The following is an 8,247-nucleotide window of genomic DNA, read 5'->3' as shown; positions in this document are numbered from 1 at the left end:
TGTGAAAGTAATTTTAGTTTACCAACTTCAAGGTGATTCCGATGAATGGGAGCAGGCAAGATGTATCTGAAATACAGTGTGGAAATGAATCTAAGAATCGAAGATTTTACATTTTGGCCATGAATGTGCTTTACAACTTCAGAAATACGACCAGCCCCTCCTACCACGACTACCATGACTCAAACCATAAAAACTATATATAATATAATTCACACATCTGCATGGGTGTCACCAAAATGTATAAACTTACATAAACTTTTGTTATTGTTGACACCCGTAGAGAGGAACATGAAGTATAAACTGACATGATTACATTATATATAGTTTTTATTTATGAGTCATGGTTATCGCAGAAGGCGGGGCTTGGTTGTATTTTTGAGATAGGCACAGAAGGTTGTAACCCTATATTAGGAAGCACCTGAACAAGGGCTGTCATGGATGGATCAGAGGGTACCAAGGTTTATGAGCACAGGCGGGGGGGTTGCCAGACAGCATGCAAGATAACATCCAGCATGCTAGAGAATTATTGCAAGGACCCAAATATTCTTCAATCAGAACTAGAATTTAGAAAAAAATGTCCCAGGCATGCATTCCTGGTGAAGTGTTTTTGCATTTTTCCACATAAATGAATGAAAAATTCCTTCTCCTGCTTCCAGGGTTGGATGAAACATGCGGACCAAACCCTCCCTTCCCCCATCGATGCAACACCTAAAGATCAAGATTATTTTGCAGCTCTCCGATGGAAAAATATAGAGTTTAAAGTGAGTTAACACCCCATAGTTGCATGGAAGGGGCTAGATAGGATTTTGGTAATAAAACTCTTCCAAACCTATAACTGTCCCCAGTTATGAATTATAGGTCTGAAAAAAAGACAAGACTGAAGAGACCCAAATATGAATAATTCCCCATATTTTACCATGAAATTATCATGTTTGATGCCTGTAGATTTTCCCTTAGGCCACAAGGCTTCTACTGAAGGTTTTATGATTGTATACTGCACAGGATCAGGGGCGTAGATAAGGGGGGGGGGTTAGAGGGGTCCAAACCTCACCCACAACACACTACCCAAGTTCCCAATGCCTCTGCACTGCTCAGCAACAGTGCAGCAGTCAGTAAAATATACCTATATATATATATATAGGTATATACTGTATATCTATATATACCTTCTATATATATCCATATCTCCTTCTATAGTGTGTACTTGTCTTAATCCAGAGCACTGTCATTTCTGTCTGTTGTTCTGTTCCTCTGCTATCAGTATGAGTCACTTCTGACAAGTTTTCCTGACACCAAGAGAAAAAAGGTGACAGAGGAGGGACCTCCAGCAGATTGACAGCCTCATCTCTGTTCCTGTGAGCTGTGTGGAGGGGGGGGGGGTGAGTCTCCCTCACATGGCTCTACAGAGTGTAATTTCAGCTCTCCGCCCCACTTTTTTCTAAGAACTCAGACAAACGTTATACATGCAGCACTGTGAATGGCTCTAGAGAAGAGAAGAGGGCAGATAGACAGGTACAACATATGTAGGACAATTTGTTTAAAGTGATTATTTTTCTTTTTAAGAAAAAATAACGAACATGTCTATACTTGCCTGCTGTGTGCAGTGGTTTGTACAGAACAGCCTGGATCCTCCTCGGGTCCCCCGCGGGTGCTCCCGGACCCTCCCTCCTGTCGGGTGCCCCCACAGCAAGCAGCTTGCTATGGGGGCATCCGCTGCTCCGTGTGTCCATTCACACACGGAGCTGCGGCTCAGCCCCGCTCTGCCCCTCTCACTTCTCATTGGCTCACTGGCTATGATTGACTGAGTGTGAGCCAATGAGAAGAGGGAGTCCTGGGATAGCCGAGATTCCAGTGCACATCGCTGCATCGAGAGGAAGGGGGCTTAGGTGAGTATTAGGGGGGGTTAGGGGGAGGGGATGCTTCATAGAGAAGATTTTTTACCTTCTTGCATAGAATGCATGAAGGTAAAAAACCTTGAGCCTTTAGAACCGCTTTATTCAGTGTGTATCACCAGTCTCTTCACTGGGTATATGTAAAGGTTTACAACCATTTACGTTACAGACAATATTCAGCACAATGGAAACCGCACCCAATTTTTGCCAACTCACACTTCTTTTTACAGGCAGGAGACCCAACTCTGCAGGCAGTGGTGTATCTAGAACATTCAGGGAAACCATGAAGGGCCACCCTGATCCTTGACCGGGGTCCTTCCGTCGAAGGCCTGTGTTGGAATGCCAGTACTTTTTGTTTTCTTTTTTTTACAATTTTTTTGGAGCCCTGTTGGGGGGCTTTGGAGAGATATCAGGGGTCTACACAGACCTCTGATGTTCCAACATTGAGACAGAGAAAGGAGATTGAGGACAAAGCCCTCAATCTCCATCCCTGCAGCCTCAGCTGCACTAAATGAATGGATAGGAGTAGCTCTGTACAAAGCTTCCAGTCCATTCATAAAATGAAGTTTGGTGAACGCAGTTTACACTAACTGTCCATTCAGAAAAGGAAGGGGCCAGTAAATTACACATTTACCAGCCCCTACCCGCTCTCCATTCTGACAGATCCCCCGCAGCAGTCAATGGGAGAGGGGGGGAACCAGCAGAGCTGCAGGGGACGAGGGGGGCCAGGAAAGGGCACAGGGGGCCAGAAAGCATGGGGGGGGCAGGAAAAGGTACAGGGGGCAGTGAGCAGGGGGGATACAGGGGTGGAGATTTCAGGGGGGCTGGAGAGCAGAAAAAAGGAGGATAGGAGGAGCAGTGGGGGGCGGCTGCACATAGAGAAACCAATCTCTCCATGTTCCTTCTACAGCCGCTGAACGATCTTATCATGTGTATGGGGCTTAAGATGGAAGACGTATGCTCAACATACTTTGACACATGGGGGGAATTTATCAAAACTGGAGCAGACAGAATCTGGAGCAGGTCTGTTTCGTAACCAATCAGCTTCCAATATCAGCTAAAAGCCAGAAGCCAATTGATTGCCATGCACAGCCGCTCCAGCTTTTGGATACTCCAGTCTAACGGCACATTCACACTAGGAGCTGGGATATGGTAAAACCCCTGGTTGAGTCGCCTTTTTACCACCCCTGACCTCTCCTATTTGCCTTTAGTAAATCCACTACAATATGAGTTTAGATCTGATCATTTTTATAAATTGTGAAACTGTGACCTTTAGTATGCTGATTGCTCTGCCCTACTAATGGTCAGCCAACAGCTAGCTTACAAAACTGACAGAAGAAGCGTTGTGTTTCATTCCAAAACTGAATTTACTTCAGTGAATGGTTCTGTAAAACTGCAGTACAAGCACATAAACTGAAGTTACAATATGCTTGTATACATTTCTCTCACAAATGCCTACCATTAATACATTTCTTGCAAACAGCTACCTACAAATTACATTAAAATGTATTGAAATGTGATCTAGCTATGCAAATGACTTTAACAAACACAATGAATGAACTTACAGGCATATGTGTATCAAAGGGAGACTGGAGTAGGCCTTCAATGGTGTTTTTCAGGAAGCTAAAATGGCTTTGCGGTGGCAGATGGGATTTCTTTATTAACAAGACACTCCCTATTCTTGTTGAAAGGAATAATAAAAACAGGTGCAATTGCAGAGAATGCCCAATAGATAGCTCCCTTCTCAACACAATGATGAGAATACAGAACACTAATCATTTGTTCATTTGTCATTTTGCCTGTTCATTGTCATGCACCAGGAAGAACCCAGGACCCACTTCACCAGCGTAGGGTCTGACAATGGGTCCAAGGATTTCATCCCGATACCTAATGGCAGTCAGGGTGTCATTGTCTAGCCCAGCAATGGGCAAACTACGGCCCGGCAGACCTTTTAATCCGGCCCGCGGAGCTAGGCTCCCGCTAGGCTCCTCTCACAGTCCGCCCTGAAGACCGGTGTAGCATGAAAATCTGTCTCCTATGAGGATCTGTCCCCCTCGACGTATCTGCGCATGTGCCAGAGATCGCCGATCGGCTGCTAATGCCTGAAACTGGCACATGCGCAGATACGTCGAGGGGGACAGATCCTCATAGGAGACAGATTTTCATGCTACACCGGAACGGCGCGGGAACACGGCGAGAGGAACGCGCGGAGCAAAGGTAAGTGAATTGACACAGGGGGGACTTGGGGACTTATTATGGGGGATGAATTACTATAGGGGGAATGAATTACTATATGGGGGATGAATTACTATGGGGGATGAATTACTATATGGGGGATGAATTACTATATGGGGGATGAATTACTATGGGGGATGAATTACTATATGGGGGATGAATTACTATGGGGGATGAATTACTATGGGGGATGAATTACTATGGGGGATGAAGTACTATATGGGGGATGAATTACTATGGGGGATGAATTACTATGGGGGGTGAATTACTATATGGGGGATGAATTACTATGGGGGATGAATTACTATGGGGGGTGAATTACTATATGGGGGATGAATTACTATATGGGGTATTAATTACTATGCTTACTATGAGGGAATATTACTATACTTACTATGGATGACACATACACATCATTCATCTACTCTTGGTCCGGCCCCCGGGTCCAATATATGAACCCATTGCGGCCCTCAAGTCAAAAAGTTTGCCCACCCCTGGTCTAGCCTGTAGAGCTCTGTGCATCCTTCCATGGATATGCCTCCCCAGATCATCACTGACCCACCACCAAAACAGTCATGCTGAACGATGTTACAGGCAGCACAATGTTCTCCACGGCTTCTCCAGACCCTTTCACGTCCGTCACATTTGCTCAGGGTGAACCTGCTCTCACCTGTGAAAAGCACAGGATGCCAGTGGTGGACCTGCCAATTCTGGTGTTCAGTGGGAAATGTCAATCGAGCTCTATGGTGCCAGGTAATGAGCACAGGATCCACTAGAGGGCAACGGGCCATCAGGCCACCCTCATTAAGTCTGTTTCTGATTGTTTGGTCAGAGACATTCACACCAGTGGCCTGCTGGAGGTCATTTTGTAGGACTCTCGCAGTGCTCATCCTGTTCCTCCTTGCACAGAGGAGCAGATATCGGTCCTGCTAATGGGTTAAGGGCCTTCTACGGCCCTGTCCAGCTCTCCTAGACTAACTGCCTGTCTCCTGGAATCTCCTCCATGCTCTTGAGACTGTGCTGGGAGACACAGCAAACCTTCTGATAATGGCACGTATTGATGTGCCATCCTGGAGGAGTTGGACTGCCTGTACAACCTCTGTAGGGTCCAGGTTTGGCCTCATGCTACCAGTAGTGACACTGACCCTAGCCAAATGCAAAACTGGTGAATAACAGAAAAGATGAGTAGGGAACAAATGTCAGTGGCCTCCACCTGTAAAACCATTCCTGTTTTGGGGGTTGTCTCATTGTTGCCCATCTAGTGCACCTGTTAGTTTCATTAACACCAAACCAGCTGAAACTGATTAACAACCCCCTCTGCTCCTTAACTGACCAGATTAATATCCCAGCAGTTTCATTGACTTGATGCTAGACTCTGATTAAATAGTGTTCCTTTCATTTTTTTTAGCAGTCTATATACGTAGTACCTGTAATAAATAAATACATTAATTACAAAATATGTAATTCTATGATTGGTGGCAGTGCTGAGCGAGTGCTCCACCCCATGGTCACTATGCAGAATTGCAGCTGCTCAGCACAGGACCGGGAGGACAGTGATTTGTGCTTCCACAGTGAGTGATCACTCAGATGCACAGATATACATTCATCCAGGCTAAACCAATATAACTATGCAATATGTACAGTCTGAAGAAAAGAAGAGAGACGGGGGATATAAATTACATCTTTAAATCCATGAGGGTGTGAATAGGGTTCAGGAGGACAGGATTTTGACTCTGAAGCTCAGATCAGGAACACGAGGACGTGACCTCATCAGGCAGAAAGAAAGTTCAACACTAACCTTAGAAAGGATTATTTTACCAAAAGAGTAGTTGATGCTTGGAACAGACTTCCAGCAGAGGTAGTGAGTCAGTCAACAGTAAGTGAATTAACCACTTGACCTCGCTCCTCTGCCTTTTGGCTAAGATCAAATGTAGTATCTGTTCTTATCAGTGTCCAGTAGGGGTGCTCCACTGTCATTGTTGACTTTTGGTGAGGATGGCTGGCTGTATAGTACCCCTCCTGGTATGATGGGGGCTCTGAAGGCTAGTACCACCTGGAAGAGAAACTGAGGCGCCCACAGGCTGTTGGGGCCCGTAAGTCATTCCCCCGGGAAAACTGGAGGGTCCCAGTTTCTCCTGATTTGAGCGGGTCTACCTTGTCTGGCCAGGGGCTGGGAAGGCAGAGAGTCCACGGAGCAGTGCCTCCTGAGAGTGGTCGCCTCAGGGGTGCTCTTAGTAGCACCTGGGGGTGGGATCCCATGTGTGAAAAGTGCACATGGTCACTGATCCAAACACTTTTTCTGCACTGCGCCTTTTAGGGCCAGGCCTTTTGGCTAAGTCCAGGGCAATTTTTTTGCTACGGGCCTCAGGGCCTGAAGTCTACAGGGAGGATGTGTGGCCCTTAGGTTCCTTCCTCCCCTGTCCCTTGGGGGTCTCTCTTCGGGAGAGCTCCCTGACCTAGTACTTGATGATCGGCTTCTGTTAGCCACACGGAAAGGGGTCCGCCAGGCCTTTTGGCTAGGTGGACCATGTTGGAAACCCTTTGTCCCTGTCAGGAGCCTTGCACCCCAGGGGATCAGGGTAGAGGTCCTAACCCTTTGGGGGGGGGGGGGGTGGACAAAAACACACCCCTAAGTGCACTTGTGTACATTTTGTGTTGGTGTTTCGCACTTGCACGTTTTCTCTTCACTTACGGGTTTTCATTTTTTCACACCTCCATGGACTCCTTGGAAAAAATAAACAACGCTTCCCTCCAGAAGATTTTACCCCCTTCATGACCAGGCCAAATTTTCTTTTTTATATTTAGCACTGTGCTACTTTAACTGACAATTGCGCGGTCATGCAACACTGTACCCAAATGAAAGGTTTATCATTTTTTCCACACAAATAGAACTTTCTTTTGGTGGTATTTGATCACCTCTGAGTTTTTGTTTTTTTTTGTGCTATAAACAAAAAAACACCAAAAATCTTGAAAAAAAAAATATTTTTTAACTTTTTGCTATAAAACATATCCAATAAAAAATAAAAAAATTTAATTTCTTCATAAATTTAAGCAAAAATGTATTCTGCTACATGTCTTTGGTAAAACAAAATCCCAATAAGTGTATATTGATTAGTTTGCGTGAATGTTATAGAGTCTATTATTATTATTATACAGGACTTATATAGCGCCAACAGTTTGCTCTGCGCTTTACATTATGGAGGGAGACAGTACAGTAACAATACAGTTCAATACAAGCGGGATTAGAGGGCCCTGCTCCTTGGAGCTTACAATCTAGGAGGGAGGGGATAGTGGTACAAGAGGTAATAAGCTGTGGGGGATGGAGTGGTAGGAGGATTCCAGTATTAGCTGGGGGCGGGGTAGGCTTCCCTGAAGAGATGGGTTTTCATGGAGCGCCTAAAGGTGAGCAGAGTAGGCGATAGCCTGATAGCTTGGGGTAGGGAGTTTTAGAGGATGGGGGAAGCCCTTGAGAAATCCTGGAGATGAGCATGGGAGGAGGAGACAAGGGAGCTAGAGAGTAGGAGGTCTTGCGAGGAGAGTACGGTTTGGGTGGTATATAGAGACAAGGTCGGTGATGAATTTTGGGGCAGAATTATGAACGGCTTTATAAGTCAGTGTTAGTGTTTTGAATTTTATCCGTTGGGCAATTGGAAGCCAGTGGAAGGATTGGCAGAGAGGGGTGGCAGATAGATAGCCTGCGATGAGGTAGGCCAATGAGGAGGGAGTTACAATAGTGAAGGCGTGATATAATAAGGGAGTGAATGAGTTGCTTAGTGGTTTCCGAGGTTGGGAACGGTCTACAAACTATATATACTGGAATTTGTTTTACATATACTAGTACTGGCAGTGATCCGCGAATTATAGCCGGCTGTGATAGTGCTGCGGGCAATCTGACACTAACACTGACCTCCAGAGCATCTGCGCATGAGCCAGATTTTTACTGATGACGGTACTGCGGGGGGGGGGGGGTGTCAAATTATAGGGCATAGTTCCTCTTTGAACATTCTTGGGACAAACATAGATCTATACTCAGAAAAAAAGTTAGGAAAAGAAGAAAAGGGGCAAACTTGATGGACCATGTATTGTTTTCTGCCATCACTTTTCTATGAGATCAAAAGGA

General features: G+C 45.5%; 1 pseudogene; it reads left to right on the top strand.

The window, feature by feature from the left end:
• The first annotated feature begins 6,025 nt into the window (after positions 1 to 6,025).
• LOC149446070 (U2 spliceosomal RNA) lies at positions 6,026 to 6,146 on the top strand (annotated as a pseudogene).
• The last annotated feature ends 2,101 nt before the right edge of the window (positions 6,147 to 8,247 follow it).

Source organism: Staurois parvus, unplaced genomic scaffold (assembly GCF_062004578.1).
Source record: "Staurois parvus isolate SC_StPar_1 unplaced genomic scaffold, SC_StPar_1.0 ptg000697l, whole genome shotgun sequence".
NCBI lineage: Eukaryota > Metazoa > Chordata > Amphibia > Anura > Ranidae > Staurois > Staurois parvus.
The sequence above is the reverse complement of the archived record's forward strand: the minus strand, read 5'-3'. Positions and strand labels throughout refer to the sequence as shown.